The sequence below is a fragment of the Procambarus clarkii genome, chromosome 63 (assembly GCF_040958095.1).
Source record: "Procambarus clarkii isolate CNS0578487 chromosome 63, FALCON_Pclarkii_2.0, whole genome shotgun sequence".
NCBI classification, from domain to species: domain Eukaryota; kingdom Metazoa; phylum Arthropoda; class Malacostraca; order Decapoda; family Cambaridae; genus Procambarus; species Procambarus clarkii.
The window spans coordinates 11,524,369-11,542,984 of record NC_091212.1 but is presented as its reverse complement, the minus strand read 5'-3'; the positions used below and the strand labels follow the sequence as shown (position 1 = coordinate 11,542,984).

Sequence of the window (18,616 nt, the reverse complement as noted above, 5' to 3'; positions counted from 1 at the left end):
ACCAATTCTTTGTGAATGTGACACCACCATCAAACCATATATTAGATGTTAAACTAACCTAATTTGACTTTGAAGTAGCCATAGACAGCATGCCCATGGACTCGGGACCAGGCCAATACTCCTGGAATTCTATATTCATCAAGAATTGCAAAAAAACACTATCACATGCCCTAAACATCCTTTGGAGACAGCCTAGATACTAGTGTTATCCCTGACATACTTACAATAGTAGAGATCATGCCACCTCACAAAGGAGGTAGTAAAGCTGATACAAAAAATTATTGACCAATAGCTCTAACATCACACACATCATAAAAATATTTGAAAGAGGGCTAAGAAGTAAGATAACGAAACACATGGAATCACAGTGTCTATATAACCCTGGACAACATGGGTTCAGAACAGGGCACTCCTGTCACTCATATTTGCTAGACCACTATGACATGGCCTTAGATGCCATGGAATACAAACAAAATTCTGATGTATTATACACAGATTTTGCAAATGCTGTTTTTACTGACCAGTTATACCTCTTTGTAAATCATGAAATTAAATTACTGTACAGTGTTTACTAATTGCTGATCAGTTATACCTCTGCTACTGTCTGGATTTGCTTTAAATAGCTGACTTAGCTAGAATTGAAAGCAGTAGACAAGTGCTTGTTCTTGGCTCTTCTGACCAACCATCTTTCACTCATCAAATCTCCTGCAGATAGAAATTGTCCTGCCTTACAGGTTGGTTAGTAAATATGTATATTATCAAAAATGTTGCACTCTTAAATAAGGCTACCAGTATCAGTCAACATATGATAATCTGCACTAACCTTGGGAACTTGCCTCACTTAAAACTGCTCTCTCTCTCTTGCAGACTAATAAAGACAGTTTAAATTTTCCAACTTACTATACTATACAGTACAAGTATATATTTTCTTAGGTTAATATTTTTGAAGAGTGGTATGGAAATTTGAAGTCTTCTTGACCTTGAATTTGCCTCTGGTTATATATAAGCTTCCCTCTCTACTCCAGTGGAATTCCCTGGGTGTGAAAGGATAGTCTTATTGGTTTATATAATTCATATAAGATTATCACAAGAGTAAGAAGTTATACTAACTGTCAATCTACTATTTAATTTGATGAGACTTCAAATTGCTAAAACTCCTTTGTTTAAATATACTTTTTGGACTGTTACTGAGATTCACATGTGTTATGCATTATTCAGCATTAATTTACCTATGGAGGGAGCTATCAGGGAAAAAAGTGCCAAACCATTATAACTATATAGCACTTGGGTGGGATTAAGAAAGGGATTTGGGTTGGGATGGTGCCCAACTACTTGATGGTCGGAGATTGAACTTGGACTTGCAGGAAACGAGACCGTTGCTGTACCGACCAGCTCAAGTGGATGGGAAGGTTAATATTTCTCTGGATGAATCATAATTATCTTTATCTCAGCTTTGACGAGCCTAATGTGTTTATATCCGAAAACAGTCTTTTTCATACACACAAACCTTCCCAGTATTACTGTGGGTAATATGGTTTCCTATCTTAGAAAATAATTGAGATGCATATTTAAATTTAAACTGATACCTCAAGTGCAGTATAAAGGACATACTGTATATTGGAATAGATTTTAGGTTACTTTCCCATATAATTTTGGATATTTGTGGCAATTTTCCACAGCTACATAACATAAAGCATTGTATGACCTTATGTCCCAGTGCTGGGACTCAGAGCCTGAGCCCCTTCATAGTGATGATAATATTATGATAATCATAGTGATGATAATACAACAATACTGTAATTGTTGTTTATAATGATTTTTCAAACTTAATTTTAATATTCTTCAAACTTTAGGATCATACTTGCAAAATTTATGGGTCATGCTGTCCTTTTCCTCCTCTTTCCTGTTTTGATTCCCAAGAATCCTGTATCTTCGGTCCATGTTGCTGCAGCAGTGGCTTTTCAGCCTCCCAGTCATCTGTTATTAAGAGAGGGGTACTGATGCTGCTCTGGATCAGAGGTTCTGGGGCAGGTTCTTGCCTGTTTTTGGTCAGGGGTAGGTCTCTGAAGGAGTCAGATTCCTGGGTCATTATGCTTGCTTTGGCTTTCACTCCTCTTGGTTGGCATTGCTCTTGCACATGACGAAGATGTGTGTCAGCTTGGGGTACTTTTCTGCTTTGCCCCTTTGATGGCACTATGAGGGAGATGTCTGGCCCATTTTACTAACTTTTGGTCCCATGATGTATAGGCCTTCCGAGTAGTGTTCTGAGGCCTACAGTGGAGGTGGTACTCAATCCCAATTTTGGTGTTCAAATCCGGAGACTGCAGTCTACCCCACAGCTCCTTCCAACCATTGCAGAGTGGTTGAACATTGCAATGGTCGACATCCCTGCTCTGCAGTGGATATCTTACTTATTTCCAGTCTCTTAAGTTGGAATCACTGAACCTATGGGACATTCTCAACCCTTCAGGTTTGTATCACTTCATTCCCTGTCTGACCCTTGACCAACAGGACATCTGTTGGCATGTTCCTATTCAGCCCATTTGAATTAAATGGTTAAATTTTGTGGTGGGATATAATGTTTACTGCTTCCGGGTTCACCTGTCCAGCTTGAATTTGTCTCCCTGAGCTTTCACCAGGTTGGTGCGTGTATAGTTTGCCACCATTGCGTGTTAAGGGTTCACAGCTTAGAGCCTATCTTGATAACTGGCTGGTTTAGATTCCCAGCAACTCTCTGTCTGCAAGCTAGGGATCTGGTTCTTTCCTAGCTCACCAGGTTCAGGTTTCTGGGGAATTGGCAAAAGTCCCAGTTGGTAAACACTGATCTAGAGGGGTGAGGAAACACAAAATCACTTATCTTTCCATTTTGTTTTGATGTTTCATCAACAACCTTATATCTTCAGGAATATTCACATGACTCAAAGGACATAAGTAATCTAAGATTACATGCAAAAACATTTACATATATAAGCATGAGTTCACCTCACCTGACCACACACATTATTGGGAATGAGTAATCATTAATCATAGAGAGCAATAAAGTATAGGGTCAGGTGATTGCTAACTTCATTTAATAGTTGTCTAGTGAGACTGGCATCTTCCCTCTGGGTCCAAAGAAGGGTCATGAAGCAATTGGATGATTGATGTTAAATTCATTACTGTGACGAGTTGTCAAATGAATTTATCCTGAAATGTTCATAGCCTCCTTTATTCACTTGTGCATGTGATGATTGTGGTGCCCTTTACAATGTCCTGGCAATTCAGGAAGGTATTGTGGTCTTAAGAGTAGTGTTGTGGAATTCCTACTCCTTGCAAATGAAGTGTACGATGTCTACTCTGAGTATTAGTTGTGTGTCCAATATACTGTAGCATATATTTCGGAGCACACAGTCTCCAGAATTGCAGATCTATTTATGTACTATATTAGTACAATTCAGTTTGTCAGAGGAGGCAGAAATGCTTTTTTCATAAGGAGGAAAGCTGTACGAAGGGACGAATCCAGATATTTTCACTTCATGGTTTACATTCCTGTCAATTAGATCCCGAATCACCTTTTCAACCTTCTTATAGGACTGAGTAAATGTATTTTTATTATACACTACAATGTCTTCCCTTGGGATTGATTATCCTCCCCTGGGGACCAATTATCCTCAGTGTGGTGGCGACTTGGCTTCTTACTAACCATTTCGTCAGATTTTATAATACTGTAATCATTTTTTACAATTATTTGGAGGATATTTTCAAGTTCATGGTGCAAGAATTGCAAAGTAGAGCAGGTACATAATGCACGACCTACATATGCACTGATGATGCTTTTCTTATCTGTCAGTGCATTCGCTCTTACTGTTCATACATATACCCACATCAGTTGGTTTCCAATACACATCTGTGATGAATCTACCAGAAGTACCATCTACTAGAACATTGAGGAATGGTATTCTCTTTCATGCAATTTTCTCAACAGTGAACCTTACGTCTGAGATTTCTCAAAATTTGCTGCAAAGCCTCTCTCCCAATGTGTTTTTGTCGTCAACACATACAAATATTTCATCGACATATGTATGGTACATACTGAGACTCAACATGTAATAGAAGTGCCTGCGCAAACAGGACCCCATAATGTGGACCTCCTATTGCCACACTATCAACCTACACATAAAGCTTACCCTCTGGCCCAGAAAAGGAGTTTCGGTGGAGCAGGCCTTTGGCATATCGCTTAAGATCGCTCGAGATACTATGAGTACACGGATGTGCTTTTGTTGATACATGTCTAGTATTATGACGATGTCCCTTTCCATTGATACATTAGTGAACGGACTTTTCAATGTCAAGGAAAACTAAGATCCTGTACGATTCTCTCATTTTAAGAGTTTTGATGAATTCGTCGCTAGATTTAAGGGAGAATGTGGTCGGGATGTATGGCGATATGTTTATTTGTTTTAGTTTCTGTGAACATGTGTGATACTGTAAACAAACATTGTTATTTTTAACACTCGATACCCACATGGGTGGGTTGCAACAGTTGTTGCTTGAGTGGGTGGATGGTTGCTGTCTCGTTTGGGTGAGTGGATGTGTGAATAGGTGGCTACAATCATCATTTGGGTGGGTAGAAGCAGTAGTTGTTTGGGTGAGTGAGTTGGGAGTGGTTAATGTGGATGAATTGTTGGTAGCTTTCATCATGGGCTGGTTTGTGTGTGGGTGGTAGCTTTCATCACAGGTAAGTTGGTGGGTGGGTTATTGGTGATCAACGTTTGGTGAAGGACATTGACATGGGTGGCAGCGGTCGTCATGGGTGGGTGGATATTTGTTTGTCATAGGTGAAGGGTTGGTTGTTGCAGGTGAGTGGGTGAACGGTTTTCACAGGCAGGTTTGGTTGGTTTTCTTGGGTGGGTGGTTTTCATTTGATTTTTACAGGCAGGTATGTCATTGGTGTTTACTGTACACTCAACTTTTTCCCTTCCATACACCTCTGACCTAATTGTGATTGGATATGTAGTCGTGTTTGGATAAGTAGTCGAATCCCCCTTCCCCCCCCCCCTCCCTGGCACAAAAAAAAATAATTTTATGTACAAAATATGTAACAATATTTTATTGTTTTATTAGATACTTTAAACAAAACACCAAGAAATATTGGTAGTACAATAACAATAGCAATTAATATGGGTCCTCACCAAGTGTCCAGATGTTTCTCCACATATGATCTTGGAATGATGGAATGTCATTACTCTCCAGGTGTTCTACCCATTTGGTTTTAACTATTTTTTCAAGTGTTTTGACTTCCACGCTTGTTAATGATACAGGGCTATAATTTAGAGGGTCTTCTCAGCACCAATTTTGGTAGATTGGAACTGTATTTGCTTTTTTCCAAATATCGGCCAAGATTCCTATGGATAAAGATGTCTGGGATATGAATTAGAGTGGGATGCTCAGGTCAGTTGCACATTCTCTCAGCACCCAAGATGAAACTCCATCTGGTCCAACAGCTTTATTTCTACCTGGCCCCTTAAGTAAATTTTCTACTTTGTCTTGAGACACCTCTATATACTCTATGGTGTTCTCTGAAATTGGTATGGTGTCGGTCTCTGAAAACCTCATTTTGCACAAACACACTTTGGAACTGTTCGTTCAGTGTTCTGCACATTTCTTTTTCTTTCTTTGTGAATCTGTTCCCCATTCTCAATCTCTGAATTTTATCCTTTAAATGCATCTTGCTTTTAATGAATTTATAGAAAAGGCTTGGATCTGTTAACATTTGTCCGCTACCCCTTTCTCAGAGTTCTTTTCTGCCTCTCTCCTCACTGCTGTGTATTTGTTTCTTGTTTGTAGTGTTGGTATGTTTGAGGGGTTAGGCCTCTTTCTATATTATACATTTTCTTGTCTTTTCCTCTCTGGCCCTTTCACTATTTCTGTTGAACCAATCCTGTTTCCTGGTTCTGCATCTCTGTTTTAATATAAAAAATGTATATGCCTTCATCGTATATATCACAGAATTTGGCATACCTCTAATTTACTTCCTTGACTAGCAACAAGTCTTTCCAATTAAATTCATTAAAGAATTAGTTAAGTTCCCCCATTGTGTTTTCTCTTGAAACCAAGTTTATCAACTGTTTCAGTGTCCCCATTCTCTTCTAGATTATATCACAAGGCATATTTATTTTCCAATAGGCCATGATCACACTTTCTCAAGGGAGGAAGGTACTGAATGTCAAATATCTCCTCTTCTTTCCTGGTGAATATTAGATCAAGTATTGACGGAACTTCCCCTTTCCTTATTCTTGTGGCCTACTTGACGTGTTGATTCATGAATGTCTCCAGAATGAGGTTTACAAATCTGCCTGTCCAAATGTCCTACATTCTTGCTTTGTATGCCTCCCAGTTTATTTGTTTCAAGTTTAAAGTCCCCCAGTACCAACCATCATGATTTATCTCTATCTGCTCTTAATTAATATAATCTCTATTATGACCATTATAGGCTTTCTCATTTGTCATCTAATGCCTCCTTTTTCCATGTGTTGGTTGTTGGTGGGCTGTAGGCATTTATGATTATCATTTTATCATCCTGATTCCAAACCTGCAATGCCATTATGTCAAGTTCCCATGGGTCGTCGATTATTGACTCTTACGTTCAATTGTTCTTTTACCAGCACAGCTACACCACCCTTCCTAGTTTTTTTTTTGTCAAGTCTCCAAACTGAGTAGCCCCTTTGGAATATGACCTCATTTAAAAAGTTTTCTTTTAAGTTTCACCTCTGTTAGTGTAACAATATCTGGGACCTTAGGCTGAATTATATAGTTTAGCTCCAATATTTGTTATTTCACTCCATCTATGTTGATATATACAATTTTCAGGTGTGTGTGTGTGTGCATGTGTGCTTACCTATTAGTACTTTTCTATTAATGTCTACGGGGCATGAGGTCAAGCTCTTAATGCCCTGCCTACTAGCCTTGTGCATATTGTGTTGCAGCCTAATTACAGTACTCGGACTTTCCAATTCTTTATATAATCGGTCCTGAAAGTTATGGATGGAGGTGGCATCCACAAATTCCTGTGGTAGAGCATTCCACTTGTTAACTACCCTTACAGGGTACTACTACATCCTTACATCTTTTCAGCTCATTTGTGTTTCCAGCTTTCACCTGTCTCCTCTTGTTCTGCTTTCTCTCAGTCTGAAGAAACTATTCTTGTCACCTTATCTTTTCCCCTCAGTATCTTGTAAGTTGTTATTATATCCCCTCTGTTTCTTCTGTCCTTTATGGTTGTAAGATATAGTTCCATTAGTCTTTGTTCATAGCTTAGCCCTCTTAGCTCTGGCACTAATCTTGTTGCAAATCTCTGTGCTTTTTCAATTTTGACTTTGTTTCACAAGGTTGGATTCCATATCAGTGAGGTTTCTTCCTGTATTGGTCAAACAAATGTTGTGTAGATTGCTTTGCAAGAGTCCTGATTCAGGTTCCTAAACGATGCTCTTATATTTGCCAGCATCCCATATGCTGATGATGTTATCCTGTTTGAGTATATATACATACATACTTTATATACTGGTATATATATATACTGTGTATATGTATATATATATATATATATATATATATATATATATATATATATATATATATATATATATATATATATATATATATATATATATATATATATATATATATATATATATATATATATATATATATATATATATATATATATATATATATATATATATATAATATAAATACAAGTTATTTATAAATACCTGTCAGGTATAAATACCTGTTAAGTCGATTTTCTGGTGTGCATAAAAAAAATCCTTACTTCATTCTGTATCGAAAAGCATTTAATTTTGATGTATGGAAAAAATAAATTCTAATAATTTTAGTTTGGCTATAGTGAGATGAAGAAATATTGAAATCGTCAAATTATTAGAATTAATTTTGAAGTAGACTATTTGTAATAGATTTCTCAGCACAAATATCTTCCTGTGCCATGAAAGTTCTTGAAATTTTGCACAGAATCAATGATTGCTCTCACAGGCATGAGTAAATGGATGTTGATGCACCTGACATGGTGCTAATTTTTTGTAATAATGCGCAGGAAAGCAACTAAAGCTTTCAGGAGTTTTTTTTAATTTGGAGCTTACCTGAGAAAGCTTCACACAAGTGACAGTCATTTAATGTGTGTGTCCCTTAAAACAAGAATTTGTAGTCTGATTTTGTTTTATATTTTTATTTCAACTATCGTTTTTGAAAATGACTTGCTTGATTGCTGAATATAACTTTTTTACCTCGCTTAGGCTTCACATATCGTATTTGAATTTTTAAATGAAAGAATTGCATAATTATATAATCCAGAATATGGCCACTAAATATTTTATAGACAATTCACCATTATTCAAATTTTTGTTTTCTTCCCGCTTGTTTCTAGATTCTGTCATGAATAATAGAATAAGTTAATAATATGTCACTTTTTATATATTCTTTTGTCAAATGGTGAGTGACCATGTGTTATGGAGAAACTCATTGCTTTAGCTTGCTCCAAGTTGCACCTGATTCCAGAGAACATGGACTGATTTCGTTCGCTTTCCGAATTTTTATTTTTTTATTTTAATTATATTCAGCCACTTTCAAACGTTTAATGGAAAACTTTTGCAGGAACGAGCCCGATCTGGAATTTGAGGGATTGTTGAAGCGAAATTCCACATGCGTTGAGTTCTTTCAAGGGACAATGTTTAACTCTGTAGACTTAGAACGTGTCAAGGTACTGAACAATTTTCCTATATACAACTTTTCCCCCTCTTTTCCCTGTCCCATCTTATTCACCTCCAGTGCTGCTTCGTAAATATGAATCTTTTTATGCTGATTTTCACTGTTATTATTATTATCATAATCATATTATCGTTTTAATTTTATATTATTATTGTTATTATTACTATTATTGTAATTGCCATTACTATAATAGTAATGATAATGATAATATCATTATTCCAATTACTGTTATCAGTATATTTATTAACACAAATTCACTATCATTTCTGAATTCTTTCATATGCATGTCTTCATTTTTCCATTTCATTATTTCGTTTACTCTGGACTGATTCGGAGGTAGTGAAGACTTTTATTTTCCTCTTAGCTGGCTTGATTCAGGATCCATTGCACCTATTGGTTTGTTCAAGCCCAATACTCTTATACTCCTCTCGGTCATATGAACGCGGCCACAGTATCTTGTCGCATCGGAATGATAAAGGTGTGTTTAGGAAAGGTAGACTGTTTTCGACTCTGCCTTTATTACACTAAGAAATATTATGTTCCGTTTAACTTCAAGAGAATGACTTTATTAGATGGTTTGCTTGCCAGTTTATTTATTTACTTATTTTTTCATAAACCGATATAAACTGCATACTGTACTAAGGAAAAGTTATGAGCTCGTTTAAATGGTTATTCATATTGTGTAACCATGGCTGCTTATGTGTATTTCATTTGCATCTCTGTATGGATGTTCTTTTTAACTCTTGAGCTAATTATTTTGATTTTGAGCCTATGCCTATAATGCTACTAAATCCATACTTGTTTTGCAAGAGTCTGAACACTCCACCTTGCTTAAGCCCCACCACCCACAGTGAATATGGCTTGGGACCCATACTACATGATGCTCCAGCCATCCGTATGTGCACATGGATTGTCTGTTGACCTTTTGCTGGACTGAAGCATCAACAAAACCCCCAGATGTTTACACTGAAATATTTTCCATGCAACCTCTGTGGAAAGTTGACCAGATACTTGTGCGTTATGAAAGTCCATTAAGTTCCCAATAAACCTGTGTAATGTCCCGACACATACAATGCACACTCACAACATTTATCTATACATTCATATACAAGCAGTGGGTGATTTACCATAAACTTGACAGTCAACATTCTTCAGGGGATTTATTGTCTCTGTACTTTCCAGATACAGATAGTTTCGTGTTAGATATTCATGACCACTCGCTGTTGCTTGTACTGTAAAAAATTTAAGTTAATGTATTATGTCAGTATTTGCTAGAGGAGGGATTATAATGAAACCTCTTCATAAATATTTGGAATAACTAAATTTTAGTAGCCTACATATGTAGCATGGCAAACTGATTTAGCCCTCTCAGCTTGGCACTATTTATGTGAGACCACAAGCAACACCACAGTGCAATCTAAAGTTCTGAGTCTGACTATTTTAATGATGCTCTAAATCTGTTGTAATGAATGTTGCTTTTGCTCAGTTTCCATTTCATTGTGCAATATTGTACAGTATTAGTATCTTTGTTTATATTACCTGTATTATAACTATCACATAATTTCATGTCATTTTTAAATATATTATTGCAGTTTAAACTAGAAATTATCAGCATCTCACTTGTTTTCATTAGAAACTGCAAGGTATTTATAGGATTTTAGCAAAGGTGTCATAGTAGAAACTAAAATATGGTTATTCTTTCATTTCTTTTAGTTATAACTATAATCACTAGTTGCATCCAGATAATGATAACAAAGTAAGCAATGAGAATGGCAATTAAATGTTGTTAAACTGTGGGTTTCAGTATAAAAAACAATCCATTTCAGTCTGCTGATTAGGGTCTGAAAATGTGTTTGAGTATCACTGCAAACATCAATCTCATACACACACACACACACACACACAAACACATACACATTAGTAATATGCGGACAACAAATTTAATATTCTGTCCATTATCTAGCATGATTCAGATTTAGGAAAAATTGCTACTAATTTTAGTCACTATTAGAAAACATATATGAAAAATTAATCTAATAATGAATATGAAAGCTGTGCTAATTTTTACTTCATCTTATGATGAAAGGGTAATAAGACCAAAAGTTTTTATGTACGGTAGTCACTTCCTTATTAATACTGTACTGTAGTAAGTTTAACTCATTATGATACAATCTCTGCTATCTTTGAGTTGACTAAAGGATTTTTTTGAGTTTATAAAATACTTAGTGAAATCTGAAGAGCAGAAGCTAGCAACAAATTGTTGAAAAAAACATTGTTGGAGAAGCTGTTTATACAGATGACACTTCTTTTGATGGAAGAGCTGAAGATTACAAGAATCTCTTCAATAAACAAAGACTATCATCTTTTACGAAAGCTTCTCCTTCAATGCTGTATCTTTTTAACAATCTAAAGCACCACTTGTATATTCCGTAAGTTTATCAAATAATTTTGAGGAGCAGATTTTCAACACTTTTATTCAAAAGGTAGACTATGCATGTGAGAGCTTGAGAATGCCACACTCAGGATTTATGAGTATGAAGGTTTTGAATTTAGAGTTTTTTAAATTAATGAGTAATGTAAATCAAATGAAGCTCACAGTGATGGTAAATAAGAACATTTATAAAGAGTGTTTTGTGCCTTGATATAAAGTGTCCTAAACTCACAAGCTACTACTCCTCCATGAAGAGATTTAAGAATTAGAACCAAAGAATTGACTGATCTCACAAATCCAGGTAAAACCTGTTTATTCTTGAATGTTTAATGATAATGTTTATTCAGGTAAAAGGACATACATTCAAAATGAGTTATAAACAGGATGTTAGATTTCTAGATAGAGCTAGTACCGTGCATACTATGCTAAAGCCACTAATACGACAAGCATTTCGCTTGTTTCTCTTCATGAAGAAGTGGTAGTATGTTGGACTATGACATATTAGAGTTGCTTGAGTTACACAAAGATCTGATATATTGTTTAATGCCATTGTGAGCTTCACGTGGATGGATGAGAGTGTATGGGACAATGTTATCGTTTCTGAATGAGAGAGAGGTTTACATCGGTTGTGAATTGGAGTGCCATATGGCACTTTAACAGATCCAAATGTAATCAGTTGATTCTTGTGTTTTAAACCTTATGTCTCTTCAAGGAGGACTGGTAGCGTGGGGGGTCTGGGATATTGTGGGGGTCCCAGTTTGAACTGTGCCAAGCATTTAAAAATGTATTATTGCAGTTATATAATAAAAATAATAATAATAATACAGTAATACAGCAATATAGCATTGACCCAATATTTAACATTGCTTTCCTGAATATATCACTTTTTTAAAAGGAAAAATGTTAATAAGAAGTTCCAGTCATTTGTTCAATTTTCCAAACTAAATGATTTACAAACATATTTTTTAATAATAATACTGTACTAGTAATACTAATAATAATACTGTAAAAATATATTGACCCATGACATAAATGTAAGGAGCAAAATAAAGAAAATAAAATTATAAATACTCTCAGTTTTGCCAACATAAAAGTAATGATAGCAGAGCCAGACTTAGCAGTCAATGAAAGATTACAAGATGTTAAAATAAACGTTTTCTATTAATATTCATCATTAAAAATAGACTTGCCAGGGAAATTTAAGTTAACTACTCTGCAAATGACAAGAAGTATTAAGACTTGGAGCAAAACATTAGGAATTTGTTTTAGTTAATTTTGTAATTTGTTGAAAGTTCAGTTTTAATTTGTTTGGGGCTTAGGTTTTGCTGTGTTCAAATATGGGGTCAATGACTAATAATAATAATAATAATAATAATAATACAATAATAATAATAATAATAATATAGTAAATGTCTCTATATCCAGAAAGTAGAGAGGGAAGCCAATCCAGATATGTAGATATACCCTAGTACTGTACAGCAGTAGGCACCCTTCAGTCTCTTGAGACTATGGAGTTGCGCTCTGGTTGTCAATCTCTCCAGGGCGCAAAGCCTGGGTAGGTAGGTAGGTAAGTTACCATTCATACCCTGATTTTGTCCATACTCTTTAGGTAAATTTCAAATCACCATATATTGAACAACTACCTGGAGAACTTACCTGTAACAAGATATCACCTTAGCTTATCTTGTGTGTCCTAGCCTTGAAACCTTATTTTCAAATTTAGCCAGGCCCATACCTAGGGGAACTATAAAGTGCACCAACTCAAAATGAAAAAATATATATTATTTGATTTTAAATATGATAAATGATCCAAGCCTTCAACTAATTCCCCAAGCCTAGTAGTGTCTTTAATGCAAAATGTATTTTGCATGTGATTAGAGAAATGTTAAAGGAGTTACTGTTCATACCAGGATTTTGTCCATTCTATATAGGTGAATTTACCCTTGAACAAAATATAAATTTTGGTCTATTATGTGATCTGGGTCCATCTATTTACCCAAAGCTACTCAAACTTACTCAAAGCTACTGAAAGCTTCCTAGCATTATGTTAGTAATGAATAAATATGATATATTTATTCATTATAATGTTGGTGCTGAATGTAGAACATGAAAAACATATTTTTACTCTGAAAAAGTATCATTTTATAATGAAATTAGACGAAAATAAGAAGCTGGTGATGCCAAAGCAAGTCGACAGTCCAAGCGACAATGTTTGCTGGCATATTAGCCTCCTGTACCTACTTAACCTAACCAACCTACCCAAACATAACCTAACCTAACTAAACATGACCTATCCAAACATAACTTAATATAACCTCTAGGCAACAATATATCTTGAATAATTTGTTCATCTTGGTTAAGTCACTCCACAACATTGTCGCTTCGATTGTTGACTTCCTATATGGCCTCTCATGCCACTTAGCCGTGTCTAATTTTGCTATAAATTTATATTATTTCAGATTAAAAATATGTTTTTTCATGTTCTACATTCAACACCAACAATATAGTGAGTAAATATATCATATTTCTTCATTACTTACGTAATGCTAGGAAGCTTTGGGTAACTTTGAGTAAATTTGGGTAGCTTTGGGTAATGAGACAGACCGTGTGATGGTAATCTTTCAAGAGAACCTGAATGTAAAGAGATTTCACTCTCATCTCCAATATTTCTCTGGATCCAGTCCCCCTAAAGATTATTTGTCAAATGATGCACAAATTAAAATACTAAAAAGTACTACAGACATTATTTAGTAGCACTTTGCTTGAAGGTAAAGAGCATGGGATACTGTAGTGTAATGCAACACAATAAAATAATCCACACATTATGCTTCTAGTTACATGAAATTAAAGTAATCACTTATCACACATTACTAAGTGTTTCCATACATTATCTGCACACAATTGCTTTTCAATTCATTATCATTAACTTCCATGCACAATTTGAGGTTAGAACTTTAGGATGTAAAAACATATTCTTGGATAATGTGAGTATAATGCATCTGTCTGCTGGTAGATAATGACTGAATCTAAATGGGAAAGTGTGCTGTCTCATCCAGATGCTGCATAGTGTAGTTACCAGCTTGTCAGTGAACTTTTAAGGGCATGATATAAAAAAAAGTCTGGATATTGGCGAGTTTGGGATATGCATAGTCTGGATATTGAGGAGTTTACTGTAATGATAATAATAATAATAACAGTAATATTATAAAGCTGTACTAAATAATAAAATAGCATTTATAATAATAATAATAATAATAATAATATTACATCTAGCATTATTAATATTTATTATAATACCAATAATATTAATACAATTATTTGTAATACAGTACTGTATTTTTAAAATTAGTAATAATTACATAAAACACTCGTAATATAAATAATAAAGAAGACCAACCTTAAAAACAAGGTTCTCTGTGATAATTCAAGAAATTATATATAACAAATGCAAAAATATGCAATTGGTAAGTGGCACAAGGATTTGTGAAGCAAGTTATCAGATTGAACAAGAGCTAACACCCATACTGTACCACCATTAAACAGACTTGATGGCTCTGTAACTCTCAGTGCCTTGGCTGAACTTCTTGCTTCTCACTTTGCAAGCAAAATTCAAGTTACTGTACTGAGCTAGATGGCTCTCTCCCTGTGCTTCCTTCCCTTATCAGTCCCTGCTTATTGTCCCGTAATGTTACAAAAGAGAAAGTAAAAAACTTTTATCTGAAACAAAGATTAGCTAAGCCCTAGGATAAGTCCCTACAACCTGAAAAGATGTGCAAATGTACTTGCAGCCCCTCTTGCAATGATCACCAAACTTGGTCACTACTCTGGAAGAAGGGCAGGATTATAGCCGTCCGCAAAAATGAAAAGCAAAACATCGGTAGAAAACTATTAGCCACTATTCTTGCTCTCAGTTGTTAGAAAGAAATTTGAAAAAAATATTGAGACGGCAGAAAAGGTCCTTGATAAAAACACTTGTGTAATAAATAATTTGAATTTAGAGATAATTGCCCATCGGCTCTGTTACTTCAATTGACCACAAAATGGAACGAGAATCTTGACTGTGGAGTGGATATATTTGATAGGGTGTAACATAGAGAACTGGTGTGTAAGCATAGAGGCATTGAGCTGATGAAAATTTCCTGCAACTCATTCAAAACTACTTAAATAACTGAACATTACAGGTGGTATTAAACAGTCATTCCTCTTGCGAACATAATATAACAGTGAGTGTACCCCAGAGCAGTGTGATAGGACCACTCCTGTTGAACATGTATTTTGATGACATTTTGAAGTTAATACCAGAGGCTAGTGGCTATGCAGATCATTGTACACTGATCTTTTAGGAGATAAGAAGAAAGATCTAAATCACATAACTGAATCCCTTAAGACTATCTTGTCTTGGGGACAATGGTGGCAGAATATTATTGCCTCATATAGAACCCTGCTGATGGCCATCTCATGAAGGCACATGTATATTATCAATTCATAAGACTAGACAAGAAAATACTGATATAGAACTAATCAATTACAATATTAAGAGTGGAAATTGGAAAAGATTTGTCTTTTACAAGACAAGTGAAAATGTTTCAGCCAAATATGGTAGGAAATTGATTTGTTTTTAGAGGGTAGCGCTATACTAAATTCAAGATACGGGGTGCACACACCAAATGGAGTAAAGTAATGTACTTGACCCAATGCCATATTTGCAGACTCTGCAACACACAAAAGATTTGGCTGGTCTGGCTGTGTCCTATAACGCTCCAAAATTGCTATTCCCCCCCCTTTTTAGCTTCTCTACAAGTCCTTCCACAAGAACAAACAACCACACAAGAGGTATGATATGTGACTACCAAATAGATGTTCCCTTTACATGAACAGAGCAATTTTGATGCTCTTTCCATCTGAATTACACCAAATTATGTAATGCATTTTGGCAACAGGATGATGACCAAACATACTGTCACTTAATTCATTCAAAAATTTATTAATTATATAATAGATTTTAGCATACAATAGTATTCAATTGAAATAATCCCCACATTTCTATAGATAACTGTTGAGAAAAAGTACAGTTCTAGCTTGAAAACCTCAAAGTAGCTAGTAATGTGTAAAAAAAAAAAATAGTAATAAATAATGTAAACATAATAAAATACAGTAATAGTAACTACTAATGACAATTTAGATACTTATCTGAAGGATAATAAGAGGTGCTGTATACCCATCTCCAAGTGGAAATAATTTATAAATATAAATTTATCTAAGTACTTTTACTTCACTGAATTCAGCAATCTTCAAATGTTTACTATAAATTCTTGAGAGTATAAACTTAAAAAAAAATGCTGCATAATTTAGCATAAATTTAAGTTATGGTTATATGCAGTATATATGTTGGAGAATCATAAAAAGTGTATTGTATCTCTCTTGAACTTCATTTGGTGAAGTTCATCAGTATTTTGTGTAGGTGGCTGCACAACACACTTATTCATACAATGTGTTATGTGAGCTAACAAAATTAATCATAAATATTTTTTTGGATTTCTGCCCTCAAAATCTTACATTAGTAGAAAAAATCTTTTGTTCTCGCTTCGTGTAAAATTTAAAAATACGAAATCTCTGAACAGCAGGTTTGTGTATTGCTCATTCTTCCGTTGTATCAATATATCTGGCCTTTTGTCAGCATCAGAACATTTGGGCATGTCGGACAATCTTTCGTTAACTACTTGCCTGTGGTCTAGATTACTTTTTACCACTGGAGTTTTAAATTTTGATTAGTGGAACTAAAACAAATAAATTAGCTTAATCCAGTACAAGACAAAGAGAGATAGTGTTTCTATAACGCCAGGCTAGTTGCATGTGATTGCCATTCCACTGTGTGTCAGTAAATTAAAAAGAAAACAATCTTCTTAACTGGGTTTTCTGGTGTACTTGCATACATAGTCACGCTGAGATGGGTTAATGTTTGGCAAAATAATAAATAATGCACCAAATTATTGAGAGAATTTTATACACTGTTAATTAAACCATGTATTCAGCATGCCATTTAAATGTCTCATAACTTTTTAGAGAGCTAAATTTAGAAGTGGCTAATAAGCACACTTGACTTTGGAGCTGAAAATGTTGGGTTGTGTTATAACTTACACTTGAATAGGCTTGTAAAAATACACTAAGAAAAATGATTAGTGCTTTGTTTGAGGTAGGAGCTCAATGAGATTGTGAGAACTATATACAGTATTTACCATGCTATGGTAATGATTATATGAAGGAAAGAATACTGAATTCATGTTTGAATATATTATTATTAATTATAAACAGTATAATTGGATAAAATGGTGCATTAAATTAGTCTTAATATAATACAGTACTGCACTTGATTTTAAAATTTTATGTTTCTTTTTTAAATGTCACGAGCAATGTCTAGTCAAGGTCTTCATACTAGTAACATTACACAGATTATTTCAGTTGATTGTGGGAAGGCTCTATTATTAAAGCCAATCCAGTTAGACAGCCAGTTAGTCAGTCATCCAGCTAACAGCCACAGTAGTAATAACTGCTAAACTAATACCCTCCTATTTTAGCAGCAGCTTGAGCTTGTTTCCCTTTCCTTTGAAACTGCTTTTAACCACCAGCACCACCACCACCACCACCACCACCATCACAACTGCATAGCCTTTTCCTTTCCTTACACTTGCTGTTATACATCCCCCTTAGTATGTGGGAGCTCAGTATTGTTATTCACCCCTGGGATGTGGGAGTTCAGTATTCTGACCCTTGTTTTGAACAGAAAAGAACCGGACCTGGAATTGGAAGGGCTTTTGAAGCGGCACTCAACAACAGTAAGCTTCTATCAGGGGAGCATAATGAGTGCAGTGGACTTGGCCCGTGTGAAGGTAAATGTCTCCCCCCCCCCTCCCCCATGTAGCCTGAGAACTGGCTGAGCAGGAGCTGGTGACTGTGTCTTCCTGTGTAACATCTAGCTCATGTACTACCAGAGATATACTACTGCTCACTGTATACTAACACAAAACTACAACCTGACCAGTTTCTAGTTCAACATGTCATTCACATGAGGCTGGTGTCTTCATCCCTTGTTCTTCCCCATCTGTTATCATGTTCAATCTTGTTGGGCTTGGTGATGGATGGATGGTCTTCAATAAGTGGATGGTGAGGCATGCCTGCCCAGGTTACCTACACATGAACAACTAAGCAAATAACAACTGCTAATAAGTTATTAACAGTATCTTACTGATGCTGGTTATATCAGTAAGATGCAGTGGTTTGTTGCAGTGGTAGACTCTGACATGTGTTGGTCTTGGTGCCTGCTAACACTGACCACAGATGTGCCCTCCCTACCCCCACAGCATCGTCCTTGGGCCCTTGCATGTTGGCCCCTTAGTTGGGGTAGTGTGGCACCCACAGTTGTCAGTT

At 35.5% G+C, this 18,616-nt stretch overlaps 1 protein-coding gene across 1 annotated transcript in view; it reads left to right on the top strand.

Annotated features, from left to right (window-relative positions):
- slo (calcium-activated potassium channel slo) overlaps positions 1-18,616 on the top strand; it is a gene marked incomplete in the record, with an annotated part of 691,171 nt that overhangs the window by 435,293 nt on the left and 237,262 nt on the right.